Here is an 18,240-nt window from a genome sequence, read left to right as displayed (position 1 = left end):
TGCTTGCACACTATAGGAAAAAGAGCTGGCCTCTCCGGTGGCAGGGACTGTGATAACGCACATCGGCTACTGCTTTTTCCTATAGTGTGTAAGCACGACCACCACTGCTGGACTGCAGTGGTCTGTAACCATGGAAACGAGCAGTGTATAATGTGATGGACAGGGGAGTAGCTATAGGGGGTTCAAAGGTAGCAGTCGCTACCGGGCCCAGGAGCCTGAAGGGGCCCAAAGTCACTTGTGCCGCATAAGAAGACACACAGAGCACTGAGGAAAGGGGGGCCCAGGCTGAACTCTTGCACTGGGGCCCATGAGCCTTTAGTTACGCCCCTGGTGATGGAAAAATGAATCCAGCCAGCAAAAGAAGCAATATGGATAATAACAATACATTAGTAAGTGCCTTGCATGGACTTTCTCTACATAATAAATGCCACTTGCTGAAGTGACACAGCCCTGTACAGATGAGTTATTAACCATACTGTTAGGGATCTGCTAGCTAGGTCATTCCCTAGTGTGTATATTATAGCAGCTGGACTCACTCCCATTTACAACCATCATAGAAAAAATGGGGCCCTGGTTACATGGCACCTAATGCGGGAGACTGGCATCAGCTCTTAATAATGTGACACATGGGTAAAGCATAGCAGGTCAGAGCTGTCACATGTGAGGTAGAGATGGCACTTCACCCAGGAACCTGGTGTATCTGTGATGGTGGAAAGTGCCCAGCATGTGGGCCAGACCTACAACGGGCATTAGGCTGGCCTTATGTATCCGGCTGCACTTCCCGCTTCTCCACACTGGGTGACGAGTCCCTGCTGCAGTAAAGCATTGTATTTCCTGGAAGAAGCGAGGAAACAGCCCAGAGCCTGTCACTTTAAGAGGAGAGAAAGGCTGGAGAGGAGGAGGAGGAGGAGGAGGCGTCTTCACGGCCACAGTCTGCCCGAGCTCAGGAGGAGGCACAGGGAGATCTTCCTGGAAGACTGGAGGACACAACGTTCTCACCTGCTGCTGGAAGACACTCCTATGGGAGGTGGGCACAGTGCCATGTACCAGGAACCCCCGGTGCCCTCCATCCCAGCGCCCGCCGCCTGATACACAAAGACCTCCATAGAGACAGCAGCATCCTCCTCCCTGCGCCCTCCTCATTGTGCCTGGCGGCCGGCAATCAGGTATTTACTGCCCTCCATTCCCTCCCCCAGCATCCTCATCATCTCCATTACATCAGGGTATATACATTATATACGTGCACATAGAGACTAGTGCCGTGCGTGTGTATACACTGCCCTGTGTGTGTGTGTATATATATATATACACACTATATACATACACACATACTATATACATACACATAGAGACCAGTGCCCTGTGTGTGTGTGTGTGTGTGTGTGTGTGCGTGTGTATACACTGCCCTGTGTGTGTGTGTGTATATATATACACACACTATATACATACACACATACTATATACATACACATAGAGACCAGTGCCCTGTGTGTGTGTGTGTGCGTGTGTATACACTGCCCTGTGTATGTGTGTATATATACACTATATACATACACACATACTATATACATACACATAGAGACCAGTGCCCTGTGTGTGTGTGTGTATACACTGCCCTGTGTATGTGTGTATATATACACTATATACATACACACATACTATATACATACATGCACATAGAGACCAGTGTCCTGTGTGTGCGTGTGTATACACTGCCCTGTGTATGTGTGTATATATACACTATATACATACACACATACTATATACATACACACATGCTATATACATACATGCACATAGAGACCAGTGTCCTGTGTGTGCGTGTGTATACACTGCCCTGTGTGTGTGTGTGTATATATATATATATATATATACACACACACTATATACATACACACATACTATATACATACACATAGAGACCAGTGCCCTGTGTGTGTGTGTGTATACACTGCTCTGTGTGTATATATACGCTATATACATACTATATACATACACACATGCTATATACATACACATAGAGACCAGTGCCCTGTGTGTGTGTGTGTGTGTGTGTGTGTATATATACACTGCCCTGTGTGTGTGTGTGTGTATATACACTGCGTGCAGAATTATTAGGCAAATGAGTATTTTGACCACATCATCCTCTTTATGCATGTTGTCTTACTCCAAGCTGTATAGGCTCGAAAGCCTACTACCAATTAAGCATATTAGGTGATGTGCATCTCTGTAATGAGAAGGGGTGTGGTCTAATGACATCAACACCCTATATTAGGTGTGCATAATTATTAGGCAACTTCCTTTCCTTTGGCAAAATGGGTCAAAAGAAGGACTTGACAGGCTCAGAAAAGTCCAAAATAGTGAGATATCTTGCAGAGGGATGCAGCACTCTTAAAATTGCAAAGCTTCTGAAGCGTGATCATCAAACAATCAAGCGTTTCATTCAAAATAGTCAACAGGGTCACAAGAAGCATGTGGAAAAACCAAGGTGCAACATAACTGCCCATGAACTGAGAAAAGTCAAGCGTGCAGCTGCCAAGATGCCACTTGCCACCAGTTTGGCCATATTTCAGAGCTGCAACATCACTGGAGTGCCCAAAAGCACAAGGTGTGCAATACTCAGAGACATGGCCAAGGTAAGAAAGGCTGAAAGACGACCACCACTGAACAAGACACACAAGCTGAAACGTCAAGACTGGGCAAAGAAATATCTCAAGACTGATTTTTCTAAGGTTTTATGGACTGATTAAATGAGAGTGAGTCTTGATGGGCCAGATGGATGGGCTCGTGGCTGGATTGGTAAAGGGCAGAGAGCTCCAGTCCGACTCAGACGCCAGCAAGGTGGAGGTGGAGTACTGGTTTGGGCTGGTATCATCAAAGATGAGCTTGTGGGGCCTTTTCGGGTTGAGGATGGAGTCAAGCTCAACTCCCAGTCCTACTGCCAGTTTCTGGAAGACACTTTCTTCAAGCAGTGGTACAGGAAGAAGTCTGCATCCTTCAAGAAAAACATGATTTTCATGCAGGACAATGCTCCATCACACGTGTCCAAGTACTCCACAGCGTGGCTGGCAAGAAAGGGTATAAAAGAAGAAAATCTAATGACATGGCCTCCTTGTTCACCTGATCTGAACCCCATTGAGAACCTGTGGTCCATCATCAAATGTGAGATTTACAAGGAGGGAAAACAGTACACCTCTCTGAACAGTGTCTGGGAGGCTGTGGTTGCTGCTGCACGCAATGTTGATGGTGAACAGATCAAAACACTGACAGAATCCATGGATGGCAGGCTTTTGAGTGTCCTTGCAAAGAAAGGTGGCTATATTGGTCACTGATTTGTTTTTGTTTTGTTTTTGAATATCAGAAATGTATATTTGTGAATGTTGAGATTTTATATTGGTTTCACTGGTAAAAATAAATAATTGAAATGGGTATATATTTGTTTTTTGTTAAGTTGCCTAATAATTATGCACAGTAATAGTCACCTGCACACACAGATATCCCCCTAAAATAGCTAAAACTAAAAACAAACTAAAAACTACTTCCAAAAATATTCAGCTTTGATATTAATGAGTTTTTTGGGTTCATTGAGAACATGGTTGTTGTTCAATAATAAAATTAATCCTCAAAAATACAACTTGCCTAATAATTCTGCACTCCCTGTATATATATATATATATACACTATATACATACACACATACTATATACATACATACATACACATAGAGACCAGTGCCCTGTGTGTGCGTGTGTATACACTGCCCTGTGTATGTGTGTATATATACACTATATACATACACACATGCTATATACATACATACACATAGAGACCAGTGCCCTGTGTGTGCGTGTGTATACATTGCCCTGTGTGTGTGTGTGTGTGTGTGTATATATACACTATATACATACACTCATACTATATACACACACATGCTATATACATGCATGCACATAGAGACCAGTGCCCTGTGTGTGTGTGTGTATACACTGCCCTGTGTATGTGTGTATATATACACTATATACATACACACATGCTATATACATACATACACATAGAGACCAGTGCCCTGTGTGTGCGTGTGTATACATTGCCCTGTGTGTGTGTGTGTGTGTGTGTATATATACACTATATACATACACTCATACTATATACACACACATGCTATATACATGCATGCACATAGAGACCAGTGCCCTGTGTGTGTGTGTGTATACACTGCCCTGTGTGTGTGTATATATACACTATATACATACACACATACTATATACATACACATGCTATATACATACACATAGAGACCAGTGCCCTGTGTGTGTGTGTGTGTGTGTGTGTGTGTATATATGCGCTATATACATACACACATACTATATACATACACACATACTATATACATACATACATGCACATAGAGACCAGTGCCCTGTGTGTATACACTGCCCTGTGTGTGTATATATACACTATATACATACACACATACTATATACATACATACACACATACACATAGAGACCAGTGCCCTGTGTGTGCGTATACACTGCCCTGTGTATATATATATATATATACACTATATACATACACACACACTATATACATACACACACACATGCTATATACATACACACATACACATAGAGACCAGTGCCCTGTGTGTGCGTGTGTATACACTGCCCTGTGTATGTGTGTATATATACACTATATACATACACACATACTATATACATACACATGCTATATACATACATACACATAGAGACCAGTGCCCTGTGTGTGCGTGTGTATACACTGCCCTGTGTATGTGTGTATATATACACTATATACATACACACATACTATATACATACACATGCTATATACATACATACACATAGAGACCAGTGCCCTGTGTGTGCGTGTGTATACACTGCCCTGTGTATATATACACTATATACATACACACATACTATATACATACATACACACACACACACATGCTATATACATACATACACACATGCACATAGAGACCACTGCCCTGTGTGTGCGTGTGTATACACTGCCCTGTGTGTGTGTGTGTATACACACTATATACATACACACATACTATACACATACATACACACATACTATATACATACATACACACATGCACATAGGGACCAGTGCCCTGTGTGTGCGTGTGTATACACTGCCCTGTGTATGTGTGTGTATATATACACTATATACATACACATAGACCAGTGCCCTGTGTGTGCGTGTGTATACACTGCCCTGTGTGTGTGTATACATACACTATATACATACACACATACTATATACATACATAGGGAGGGACCACTGCCCTGTGTGTATATATATGCATACATACACACATGCTGTATACATACACACATGCTGTATACATACATACACACATGCACATAGAGACCACTGCCCTGTGTGTGTGTGTGTGTGTGTATATATATTAAGGCTGCAGCTAACGATTATTTGAATAATCGATTAGTTGTCGATAATTTCATTGATTAATCGGGAAAAACGCCAAAATGACAAAAAAAGGGGTTTATATGATTTCACTTGAAAAATTATGTTCAAAGGCCATTGTGAATGGCACTGTTATGGGGGATTTGTAAATGGCACTGTTATGGAGAGGGATCTGTGGATGGCACTGTTATGGAGGGGGATCTGTGGATGGCACTAGGGGTGGGCGATATGGCCTAAAATTTATATTGCGATATAATTTTAAGCATGTGCGATATGCGATTTATATTGCGATATATTGTTTTCTATATTGGGGGAGGGGGGGTGTTTGAACTTTTTTTTTTTTTTTTACTTTTTATTTAATAACTATTAGCCTCCTTAACCACCTCTGGACCGCCGAACGCAGCGACGCGTCCTGGAGGTGGTTGATTCATTCTTCCTGGACGCATATACGCGTCCTCTCGCGAGACGCAAGATTTCCTGTGAACGCGCGCACACAGGCGCGCACGTTCACAGGATCGGAAGGTAAGCGAGTGGATCTCCAGCCTGCCAGCGGCGATCATTCGCTGGCAGGCTGGAGATGCGATTTTTTTTTTATCCCCTAACAGGTATATTAGACGCTGTTTTGATAACAGCGTCTAATATACCTGCTACCTGGTCCTCTGGTGGTCCCTTTTGCTTGGATCGACCACCAGAGGACACAGGTAGCTCAGTAATATGTAGCACCAAACACCACTACACTACACCCCCCCCTGTCACTTATTAACCCATTATTAACCCCTGATCACCCCGGATCACCCCATATAGACTCCCTGATCACCCCCCTGTCATTGATCACCCCCCTGTCATTGATCACCCCCTTGTAAGGCTCCATTCAGACGTCCGTATGATTTTTACGGATCCACTGATACATGGATCGGATCCGCAAAACACATACGGACATCTGAATGGAGCCTTACAGGGGGGTGATCAATGACGGGGGTGATCACCCCATATAGACTCCCTGATCACCCCCCTGTCATTGATCACCCCCCTGTAAGGCTCCATTCAGACGTCCGTATGATTTTTACGGATCCACTGATACATGGATCATATCCGCAAAACACATACGGACGTCTGAATGGAGCCTTACAGGGGGGTGATCAATGACAGGGGGTGATCACCCCATATAGACTCCCTGATCACCCCCCTGTCATTGATCACCCCCCTGTAAGGCTCCATTCAGACATCCGTATGTGTTTTGCGGATCCGATCCATGTATCAGTGGATCCGTAAAAAACATATGGACATCTGAATGCAGCCTTACAGGGGGGTGATCAATGACAGGGGGGTGATCACCCCAAATAGACTCCCTGATCACCCCCCTGTCATTGATCACCCCCCTGTAAGGCTCCATTCAGACATTTTTTTGGCCCAAGTTAGCGGAAATTATTATTTTTTTCTTACAAAGTCTCATATTCCACTAACTTGTGTCAAAAAATAAAATCTCACATGAACTCACCATACCCCTCACGGAATCCAAATGCGTAAAAATTTTTAGACATTTATAATCCAGACTTCTTCTCACGCTTTAGGGCCCCTAGAATGCCAGGGCAGTATAAATACCCCACATGTGACCCCATTTCGGAAAGAAGACACCCCAAGTTATTACGTGAGGGGAAAATTGAGTCCATGAAAGATTGAAATTTTTGTCCCAAGTTAGCGGAAAGGGAGACTTAGTGAGGAAAAAAAAATAAAAAATCAATTTCCGTTAACTTGTGCCAAAAATTTTTTTTTTTCTATGAACTCGCCATGCCCCTCATTGAATACCTTGGGGTGTCTTCTTTCCAAAATGGGGTCACATGTGGGGTAGTTATACTGCCCTGGCATTTTAGGGGCCCGAATGCGTGAGAAGTGGTTTGAAATCAAAATCTGTAAAAAATGGCCGGTGAAATCCGAAAGGTGCTCTTTGGAATGTGGGCCCCTTTGCCCACCTAGGCTGCAAAAAAGTGTCACACATCTGGTATCACCGTACTCAGGAGAAGTTGGGCAATGTGTTTTGGGGTGTCATTTTACATATACCCATGCTGGGTGAGATAAATATCTCGGTTAAATGCCAACTTTGTATAAAAAAATGGGAAAAGTTGTCTTTTGCCAAGATATTTCTCTCACCCAGCATGGGTATATGTAAAAAGACACCCCAAAACACATTCCCCAACTTCTCCTGAGTACGGTGATACCAGATGTGTGACACTTTTTTGCAGCCTAGGTGGGCAAAGGGGCCCACATTCCAAAGAGCACCTTTCGGATACTTCTCACGCATTCGGGCCCCTAAAATGCCAGGGCAGTTTAACTACCCCACAAGTGACCCTCTTTTGGAAACAAGACACCCCCAGGTATTTCGTGATGGGCATAGTGAGTTCATGGAAGTTTTTATTTTTTGTCACAAGTTAGTGGAATATGAGACTTTGTAAGAAAAAAAGAAAATAAAAATAAATCATTTTCTGCTAACTTGTGACAAAAAAAAAAAAATTCTAGGAACTTGCCATGCCCCTCACGGAATACCTTGGGGTGTCTTCTTTTCAAAATGGGGTCACTTGTGGGGTAGTTATACTGCCCTGGCATTCTAGGGGCCCTAATGTGTGGTAAGTAGTTTGAAATCAAAATCTGTAAAAAATGACCTGTGAAATCCTAAAGGTGCTCTTTGGAATGTGGGCCCCTTTGCCCACCTAGGCTGCAAAAAAGTGTCACACATGCTGGGTGAGATAAATATCTTGGTCAAATGCCAACTTTGTATAAAAAAATTGGAAAAGTTGTCTTTTGCCAAGATATTTCTCTCACCCAGCATGGGTATATGTAAAATGACACCCCAAAACACATTGCCCAACTTCTCCTTAATACGGCAATACCAGATGTGTGACACTTTTTTGCAGCCTAGGTGGGCAAAGGGGCCCACATTCCAAAGAGCACCTTTCGGATTTCACCGGCCATTTTTTTTACAGATTTTTATTTCAAACTACTTTGCACGCATTTGGGCCCCTAAAATGCCAGGGCAGTATAACTACCCCACAAGTGACCCCATTTTGGAAAGAAGACACCCCAAGGTATTTCGTGATGGGCATAGTGAGTTCATGGAAGTTTTTTTATTTTTTGTCACAAGTTAGTGGAATATGAGACTTTGTAAGAAAACAAAAAAATAAATAAAAATCATCATTTTCCGCTAACTTGTGACAAAAAATAAAAAGTTCTATGAACTCACTATGCCCATCAGCGAATACCTTAGGGTGTCTACTTTCCGAAATGGGGTCATTTGTGGGGTTTTTCTACTGTCTGGGCATTGTAGAACCTCAGGAAACATGACAGGTGCTCAGAAAGTCAGAGCTGCTTCAAATAACAAAAAAAGTAAAAATGTCAGCAGCAATGAAATACCACCAAATGAAAGCTCTATTAGTGAGAAGAAAAGGAGGTAAAATTCATTTGGGTGGTAAGTTGCATGACTGAGCAATAAACGGTGAAAGTAGTGTAGGTCAGAAGTGTAAAAAGTGGCCTGGTCAGTAAGGGTGTTTAAGCTAGGGGGGCTGAGGTGGTTAAGGGCTAGAACCCTTGTCATATTCACCCTAATAGAGCTCTATTAGGGTGAATAGGACTTTACACTCTCCCTGCTGCCCTGTGCTTTGTGCACATAACAGCAGGGAGCTGACCATGTCAGCCAGCCTCTCATGTGCCCCCCAGCCTCTCATGTTCCCCCCCCAGCCTCTGATCTGCCATCCCCCAGCCTCTGATCTGCCATCCCCCAGCCTCTGATCTGCCCCCCTTCCAGCCTCTGATCTGCCCCCCTTCCAGCCTCTGATCTGCCCCCCTTCCAGCCTCTGATCTGCCCCCCTTCCAGCCTCTGATCTGCCCCCCTTCCAGCCTCTGATCTGCCCCCCTTCCAGCCTCTGATCTGCCCCCCTTCCAGCCTCTGATCTGCCCCCCTTCCAGCCTCTGATCTGCCCCCCTTCCAGCCTCTGATCTGCCCCCTATGGTAACTCAAACCCACCCCCCCCCTCCCTCCCCAGTATTAATCATTGGTGGCAGTGGCCACAGGGTCCCCCTCCCCCCCCCCATCATTGGTGGCAGTGGGCAGTTCCGATCGGAGTCCCAGCAGTGTAATGCTGGGGCTCCAATCGGTTACCATGGCAGCCAGGACGCTACTGAAGTCCTGGCTGCGATGATATGTTAGTGAGCAGCATTATACTCACGTGCGCCGTGGCCGCCGGGCGCTCCTTCTTCTGTCTGTGCGGCGGATTGCTAATGCTTATAGCATTAGCAATGCGCCGCACAGACCTATGAGAAGAAGGAGCGACCGGCGGCCACGGCGCACGTGAGTATAATGCTGCTCACTAACATACCATCGCAGCCAGGACTTCAGTAGCGTGACTCCTGGCTGCCATGGTAACCGATCGGAGCCCCAGCATTACACTGCTGGGACTCCGATCGGAACTGCCCACTGCCACTAATGATGGGAGGGAGGAGGGGGACCCTGTGGGATATGGCCGGCACATTCATTGGTGGCGCAGTGGCCACAGTCCCTCCCCTCCTCCTCCTACTCTGTCCTCATTGGTGTTCAGCGGCAGCCGCGCACAGTGGGGAGGGAGGGACTCCCTCCTTCTCCCTCCACTGTGCCGGCTCAGGAGAAAATGGTGCGCGCAGAGAGCGCGATCATATCGCGGTCCGGCGATATAGGCGATATGGCGGAAATCCATATCGTGGCCCAAATTTATATCGCATATCGCCTATACCGCCCACCCCTAGATGGCACTGTTATGGGGAGGGGGATCTGTGGATGGCACTGTTATGGGAGGGGGATCTGTGGATGGCACTGTTATGGGGAGGGGGATCTGTGGATGGCACTGTTATGGAGGGGGATCTGTGGATGGCACTGTTATGGGGAGGGGGATCTGTGGATGGCACTGTTATGGGGAGGGGGATCTGTGGATGGCACTGTTATGGGGAGGGGGATCTGTGGATGGCACTGTTATGGGGAGGGGGATCTGTGGATGGCACTGTTATGGGGAGGGGGATCTGTGGATGGCACTGTTATGGGGAGGGGGATCTGTGGATGGCACTATATAGCATCTTATGCTATATGTGTCATCCACAGATCTCCCCCATAGCAGTGTCATCCACAGATCACCCTCCCCATGATAATGCCATACACAGATCTCCCCCATAGCAGTGCCATACTCAGATCCCCCTCCCCATAACAGCCCTGGCGCCGCCGCTCACAGCAGTATTCCTTACCGGCAGTAACTTTTACTTTAAATCGCTGCATCTTCTTTTACCTAACAATGAAGCTCCAGTAACAGGCAGAGCAGGTGGAGCATGCGCGTCACCTGAGTAAGTGACGTTACGCCGCCGCCCGCTCTGCCTGTTACTGGAGCTTCATTGTAAGGTAAAAGAAGATGCAGTGATCTAAAGTTCAAGGACCCGCAGGCATAGCGCCTGACCGCCCGCTCCCGCCCGCATAGCAATGAATCGGCCGATTATTCGATAACTGGATTAGTTGACAACGTCGATTAATCGTTGCAGCCCTAATATATACACACATGCTATATACATACATACACACATGCTATATACATACATACATGCACATAGAGACCACTGCTGCCCTGTGTGTGTATATATATTATGCATATGTAAACATAGAGACTACTGCCCTGTGTGTATATTATATACAGTTGCAAGAAAAAGTATGTGAACCCTTTGGAATGATATGGATTTCTGCACAAATTGGTCATAAAATGTGATCTGATCTTCATCTAAGTCACAACAATAGACAATCACAGTCTGCTTAACCACCTCTGGACCGCCTAACGCAGATTCGCGTTCCGGAGGTGGCAGCCCTGCGCTCAGCGACGCATATACGCGTCATCTCGCGTGAGCCGGGATTTACTGTGAACGTGCGCACACAGGCGCGCGCGCTCACAGGAACGGAAGGTAAGAGAGTTGATCTCCAGCCTGCCAGCGGCGATCGTTCGCTGGCAGGCTGGAGATGTGATTTTTTTAACCCCTAACAGGTATATTAGACGCTGTTTTGATAACCGCGTCTAATATACCTGCTACCTGGTCCTCTGGTGGTCCCCTTTGTTTGGATCGACCACCAGAGGACACAGGCAGCTCAGTAATATGTTGCACCAAGCACCACTACACTACACCCCCCCCCTGTCACTTATTAACCCCTTATTCACCCTTGATCACCCCTGATCACCCCATATAGACTCCCTGATCACCCCCCTGTCATTGATCACCCCCCTGTCATTGATCACCCCCCTGTAAAGCTCCATTCAGATGTCCGCATGATTTTTACGGATCCACTGATAGATGGATCGGATCCGCAAAACGCATACGGACGTCTGAATAAAGCCTTAAGGGGCATGATCAATGACTGTGGTGATCACCCCATATAGACTCCCTGATCACCCCCCTGTCATTGATTACCCCCCTGTCATTGATCACACCCCTGTAAAGCTCCATTCAGATGTCCGCATGATTTTTACGGATCCACTGATAGATGGATCGGATCAGCAAAACGCATACGGACATCTGAATGGAGCCTTACAGGGGCGTGATCAATGACTGTGGTGATCACCCCATATAGACTCCCTGATCACCCCCCTGTCATTGATTACCCCCCTGTCATTGATCACCCCCCTGTAAAGCTCCATTCAGATGTCCGCATGATTTTTACGGATCCACTGATAGATGGATCGGATCAGCAAAACGCATACGGACATCTGAATGGAGCCTTACAGGGGCGTGATCAATGACTGTGGTGATCACCCCATATAGACTCCCTGATCACCCCCCTGTCATTGATTACCCCCCTGTCATTGATCACACCCCTGTAAAGCTCCATTCAGATGTCCGCATGATTTTTACGGATCCACTGATAGATGGATCGGATCAGCAAAACGCATACGGACATCTGAATGGAGCCTTACGGGGGCGTGATCAATGACTGTGGTGATCACCCCATATAGACTCCCTGATCACCCCCCTGTCATTGATTACCCCCCTGTCATTGATCACCCCCCTGTAAAGCTCCATTCAGATGTCCGCATGATTTTTACGGATCCACTGATAGATGGATCGGATCCGCAAAACACATACGGACATCTGAATGGAGCCTTATAGGGGGGTGATCAATGACAGGGTGGTGATCACCCCATATAGACTCCCTGATCACCCCCCTGTCATTGATCACCCCCCTGTCATTGATCACCCCTCTGTAAGGCTCCATTCAGACATTTTTTTGGCCCAAGTTAGCGGAAATTATTATTTTTTTCTTACAAAGTCTCATATTCCACTAACTTGTGTCAAAAAATAAAATCTGACATGAACTCACCATACCCCTCACGGAATCCAAATGCGTAAAATTTTTTAGACATTTATATTCCAGACTTCTTCTCACGCTTTAGGGCCCCTAGAATGCCAGGGCAGTATAAATACCCCACATGTGACCCCATTTCGGAAAGAAGACACCCCCAGGTATTCCGTGAGGGGCATATTGAGTCCATGAAAGATTGAAATTTTTGTCCCAAGTTAGCGGAAAGGGAGACTTTGTGAGAAAAAAATAAATAAAATCAATTTCCGCTAACTTGTGCCAAAAAAAAAAAATTTTCTATGAACTCGCCATGCCCCTCATTGAATACCTTGGGGTGTCTTCTTTCCAAAATGGGGTCACATGTGGGGTATTTATACTGCCCTGGCATTCTAAGGGCCCTAAAGCGTGAGAAGAAGTCTGGGATCCAAATGTCTAAAAATGGCCTCATAAAAGGAATGTGGGCCCCTTTGCGCATCTAGGCTGCAAAAAAGTGTCACACATCTGGTATCTCCGTACTCAGGAGAAGTTGGGGAATGTGTTTTGGGGTGTCATTTTACATATACCCATGCTGGGTGAGAGAAATATCTTGGCAAAAGACAACTTTTCCCATTTTTTTTATACAAAGTTGGCATTTGACCAAGATATTTATCTCACCCAGCATGGGTATATGTAAAATGACACCCCAAAACACATTCCCCAACTTCTCCTGAATACGGCGATACCACATGTGTGGCACTTTTTTGCAGCCTAGGTGGGCAAAGGGGCCCACATTCCAAAGAGCACCTTTCGGATTTCACAGGTCATTTACCTACTTACAACACATTAGGGCCCCTGGAAAATGCCAGGGCAGGATAACTACCCCACAAGTGACCCCATTTTGGAAAGAAGACACCCCAAGGTACTCCGTGAGGGGCATGGCAAGTTCCTAGAATATTTTTTTTTTGTCACAAGTTAGTGGAAAATGATGATTTTTTTTTTTTTTCTTACAAAGTCTCATATTTCACTAACTTGTGACAAAAAATAAAAACTTCCATGAACTCACTATGCCCATCAGCGAATACCTTGGGGTGTCTTCTTTCCAAAATGGGGTCACTTGTGGGGTAGTTATACTGCCCTGGCATTCTAGGGGCCCAAATGTGTGGTAAGGAGTTTGAAATCAAATTCTGTAAAAAATGACCATTGAAATCCGAAAGGTGCTCTTTGGAATATGGGCCCCTTTGCCCACCTAGGCTGCAAAAAAGTGTCACACATCTGGTATCTCCGTACTCAGGAGAAGTTGGGGAATGTGTTTTGGGGTGTCATTTTACATATACCCATGCTGGGTGAGAGAAATATCTTGGCAAAAGACAACTTTTCCCATTTTTTTTATTCAAAGTTGGCATTTGACCAAGATATTTATCTCACCCAGCATGGGTATATGTAAAATGACACCCCAAAACACATTCCCCAACTTCTCCTGAATACGGAGATACCAGATGTGTGACACTTTTTTGCAGCCTAGGTGGGCAAGGGGGCCCATATTCCAAAGAGCACCTTTCGGATTTCACTGGTCATTTTTTACAGAATTTGATTTCAAACTCCTTACCACACATTTGGGCCCCTAGAATGCCAGGGCAGTATAACTACCCCACAAGTGACCCCATTTTGGAAAGAAGACACCCCAAGGTATTCGCTGATGGGCATAGTGAGTTCATGGAAGTTTTTATTTTTTGTCACAAGTTAGGGTACTTTCACACTTGCGCTTGATCGGATCCGTTCTGAACGGATCCGATCATATTAATGCAGACGGAGGCTCCGTTCAGTACGGATCCGTCTGCATTAATAACTTAGAAAAATTTCTAAGTGCGAAAGTAGCCTGAGCGGATCCGTTCAGACTTTCAATGTAAAGTCAATGGGGGACGGATCCGCTTGAAGATTGAGCCATATGGTGTCATCTTCAAGCGGATCCGTTCCCATTGACTTACATTGTAAGTCTGGACGGATCCGCACGCCTCCGCACGGCCAGGCGGACACCCGAACGCTGCAAGCAGCGTTCAGCTGTCCGCCTGGCCGTGCGGAGACGAGCAGAGCGGAGGCTGAACGCCGCCAGACTGATGCAGTCTGAGCGGATCCGCATCCATTCAGACTGCATCAGGGCTGGACGGACGCGTTCTGCTCCGCTCGTGAGCCCCTTCAAACGGAGCTCACGAGCGGACAGTAAGTAGCCTTAGTGGAATATGAGACTTTGTAAGAAAAAAAAAAAAAAAATCATCATTTTCCGCTAACTTGTGACAAAAAATAAAAAGTTCTATGAACTCACTATGCCCATCAGCGAATACCTTAGGGTGTCTACTTTCAGAAATGGGGTCATTTGTGGGGTGTTTGTACTGTCTGGCCATTGTAGAACCTCAGGAAACATGACAGGTGCTCAGAAAGTCAGAGCTGCTTCAAAAAGCGGAAATTCACATTTTTGTACCATAGTTTGTAAACGCTATAACTTTTACCCAAACCATTTTTTTTTACCCAAACATTTTTTTTTATCAAAGACATGTAGAACAATAAATTTAGAGCAAAATTTATATATGGATGTCGTTTTTTTTGCAAAATTTTACAACTGAAAGTGAAAAATGTCATTTTTTTTGCAAAAAAATCGTTAAATTTCGATTAATAACAAAAAAATTAAAAATGTCAGCAGCAATGAAATACCACCAAATGAAAGCTCTATTAGTGAGAAGAAAAGGAGGTAAAATTCATTTGGGTGGTAAGTTGCATGACCGAGCAATAAACGGTGAAAGTAGTGTAGATCAGAAGTGTAAAAAGTGGCCTGGTCTTTCAGGGTGTTTAAGCACTGGGGGCTGAGGTGGTTAAACTAATAACATACAAAGAATTAAATGTTACCATGTTTTTATTGAACACACCATGTAAACATTCACAGTGCAGGTGGAAAAAGTATGTGAACCCCTAGACTAATGACATCTCCAAGAGCTAATTGGAGTGAGGTGTCAGCCAACTAGAGTCCAATCAATGAGATGAGATTGGAGGTGTTGGTTACAGCAACACACACCATAAAAAACACACACCAGTTCTGGGTTTGCTTTTCACAAGAAGCATTGCCTGATGTGAATGATGCCTCGTACAAAAGAGCTCTCAGAAGACCTACGATTAAGAATTGTTGACTTGCATAAAGCTGGAAAGGGTTATAAAAGTATATCCAAAGCCTTGCTGTTCATCAGTCCACTGTAAGACAAATTGTCTATAAATGGAGAAAGGTCAGCACTGATGCTACTCTCCCTAGGAGTGGCCGTCCTGTAAAGATGCCTGCAAGAGCACAGCGCAGACTGCTCAATGAGGTGACAAAGAATCCTAGAGTGTCAGCTAAAGACTTACAAAAGTCTCTGGCATATGCCAGCATCCCTGTTAGCGAATCTACGATACGTAAAACAGTAAACAAGAATGGATATCATGGGAGGATACCGCAGAGGAAGCGAATGCTGTCCAAAAAAAACATTGCTGCTTGTTTACAGTTTGCACAAGAGCACCTGGATGTTCCACAGCAGTACTGGCAAAATATTCTGTGGACAGATGAAACCAAAGTTGAGTTGTTTGGAAGAAACACACAACACTATGTGTGGAGAAAAAGAGGCACAGCAAACCAACATCAAAACCTCATCCCAACTGTGAAGTATGGTGGTGGGGGCATTATGGTTTGGGGCTGCTTTGCTGCGTCAGGGCCTGGATGGATTGCTATCATCGAAGGAAAAATGAATTCCCAAGTTTATCAAGACATTTTGCAGGAGAACTTAAAGCCATCTGTCCACCGACTGAAGCTCAACAGAAGATGGGTGTTGCAACAGGACAACGACCCAAAGCATAGAAGTAAATCAACAACAGAATGGCTTAAACAGAAGAAAATAAGCCTTCTGGAGTGGTCCAGTCAGAATCCTGACCTCAACCCAATTGAGATGTTGTGACATGACCTCAAGAAAGCGATTCACACCAGACATCCCAAGAATATTGCTGAACTGAAACAGTTCTGTAGAGAGGAATGGTCAAGAATTACTCCTGACCGTTGTGCACGTCTGATCTGCAACTACAGGAAACGTCTGGTTGAAGTTATTGTGCCAAAGGAAGTTCAACCAGTTATTAAATCCAAGGGTTCACATACTTTTTCCACCTGCACTGTGAATGTTTGCATGGTGTGTTCATTAAAAACATGGTAACATTTAATTCTTTGTGTGTGATTAGTTTAAGCAGACTGTGATATATATATATATATATACACACACATATATACATACATGCACACAGAGACCACTGCTGCCGTGTGTGTGTGTGTGTGTGTGTGTATGTGTATATATATATATATATATATATATATATATATATATATATATATATATATATATATATATATATATATATATATATATATATATATATATAAAATAAATTATAATATTTATACTAAATACACACACAGAAACGGGCGGATTAAGTGCATGATAGGCCCGGGGCTATATACCCAACTTGGGCCCCTTTTAGTTTATTTTTATTATTTTTTTGTATGAAGAGGCTGCGGTGCTTCATGAGCTCCACAGTCTCTTCCTAGGCCATACCCCAAATTGGCTCCTAAACTGAAACAATTGGTCGCCAAATTTAAAATACATATAATTATAATAAACAAGACTTGGAGGAGAATACAGCACCACATACCTCTTACATCCAGGGACATCTCCTGTCCTGTAGACCTTCTCTTTCCCCTTCTCCTCCGTTAGACCGCCATGACAAATTCTTTCAGCCACATGCACGCGATGGCTTCATCACACCTGCCTGCGCCGGGATTTCATAATTCCACTGTAAGAAACAGAATACACTAGCGTATACGTTTCTTTTTAACAAACTCTGCAGGATACAAGTGTGGTATGCTCCGCTTTTGTATTTAAAAAAAATATATTTCTGTTAAACGGATAGCAAAAACATGATTTGAAGCAAGTCTTAGCATCATAATAATGGCATATATGAGAATGGGGTCAGCGCAGGCTGAATGGGTCCATAGAGTCCTGTGGGCCGGATGGATGGTAAGATAGTGTCCTTGTGTCAGGTATTTGTGTGAAGCGTGGCCTGCTCTGCTATCCTAAAAACTTGTACCGCCTGTGGGCGGCATGTGTATCTGTATGGCAACACACAACTTTACCTTTCACTGATTACTGGATGTGACATATCTTGTGTTGTTGCACAACTTTTGACAGTTAGGCGTGGCTTAGTGGAAAAGGAGCAAATGTTTGTGCTAAAGTTTTCTGCCATAAAAACCCTTAAAAAAGTAAGACAACTAAAATCTCCAGGTTATCTCATCTCTACGCTATGACCTACCGTCAAAGTCAGATAGGTGCAGGTCCCACCCCTGTGACCCACTCCTATCTCCAGAAAAGGCTTTCCAAAGTGAAGGAGATCACAAGCAT

The 18,240-nt window shown here is 44.6% G+C and overlaps 1 protein-coding gene across 2 annotated transcripts in view; it reads left to right on the top strand.

Moving 5' to 3' along the window:
- The first annotated feature begins 828 nt into the window (after positions 1 to 828).
- OPHN1 (oligophrenin 1) overlaps positions 829 to 18,240 on the top strand; it is a 245,681-nt gene continuing 228,269 nt past the window's right edge. For both annotated transcript variants that reach the window (XM_040442671.1, XM_040442670.1), the window contains exon 1: positions 829 to 1,166. The gene's annotated coding sequence lies outside the window, so the exon portion shown is untranslated. The remainder of the gene's footprint in view (positions 1,167 to 18,240) is intronic.

The sequence above is a fragment of the Bufo bufo genome, chromosome 8, assembly GCF_905171765.1.
Source record: "Bufo bufo chromosome 8, aBufBuf1.1, whole genome shotgun sequence".
Classification (NCBI taxonomy): domain Eukaryota; kingdom Metazoa; phylum Chordata; class Amphibia; order Anura; family Bufonidae; genus Bufo; species Bufo bufo.
The sequence above is the reverse complement of the archived record's forward strand: the minus strand, read 5'-3'. Positions and strand labels throughout refer to the sequence as shown.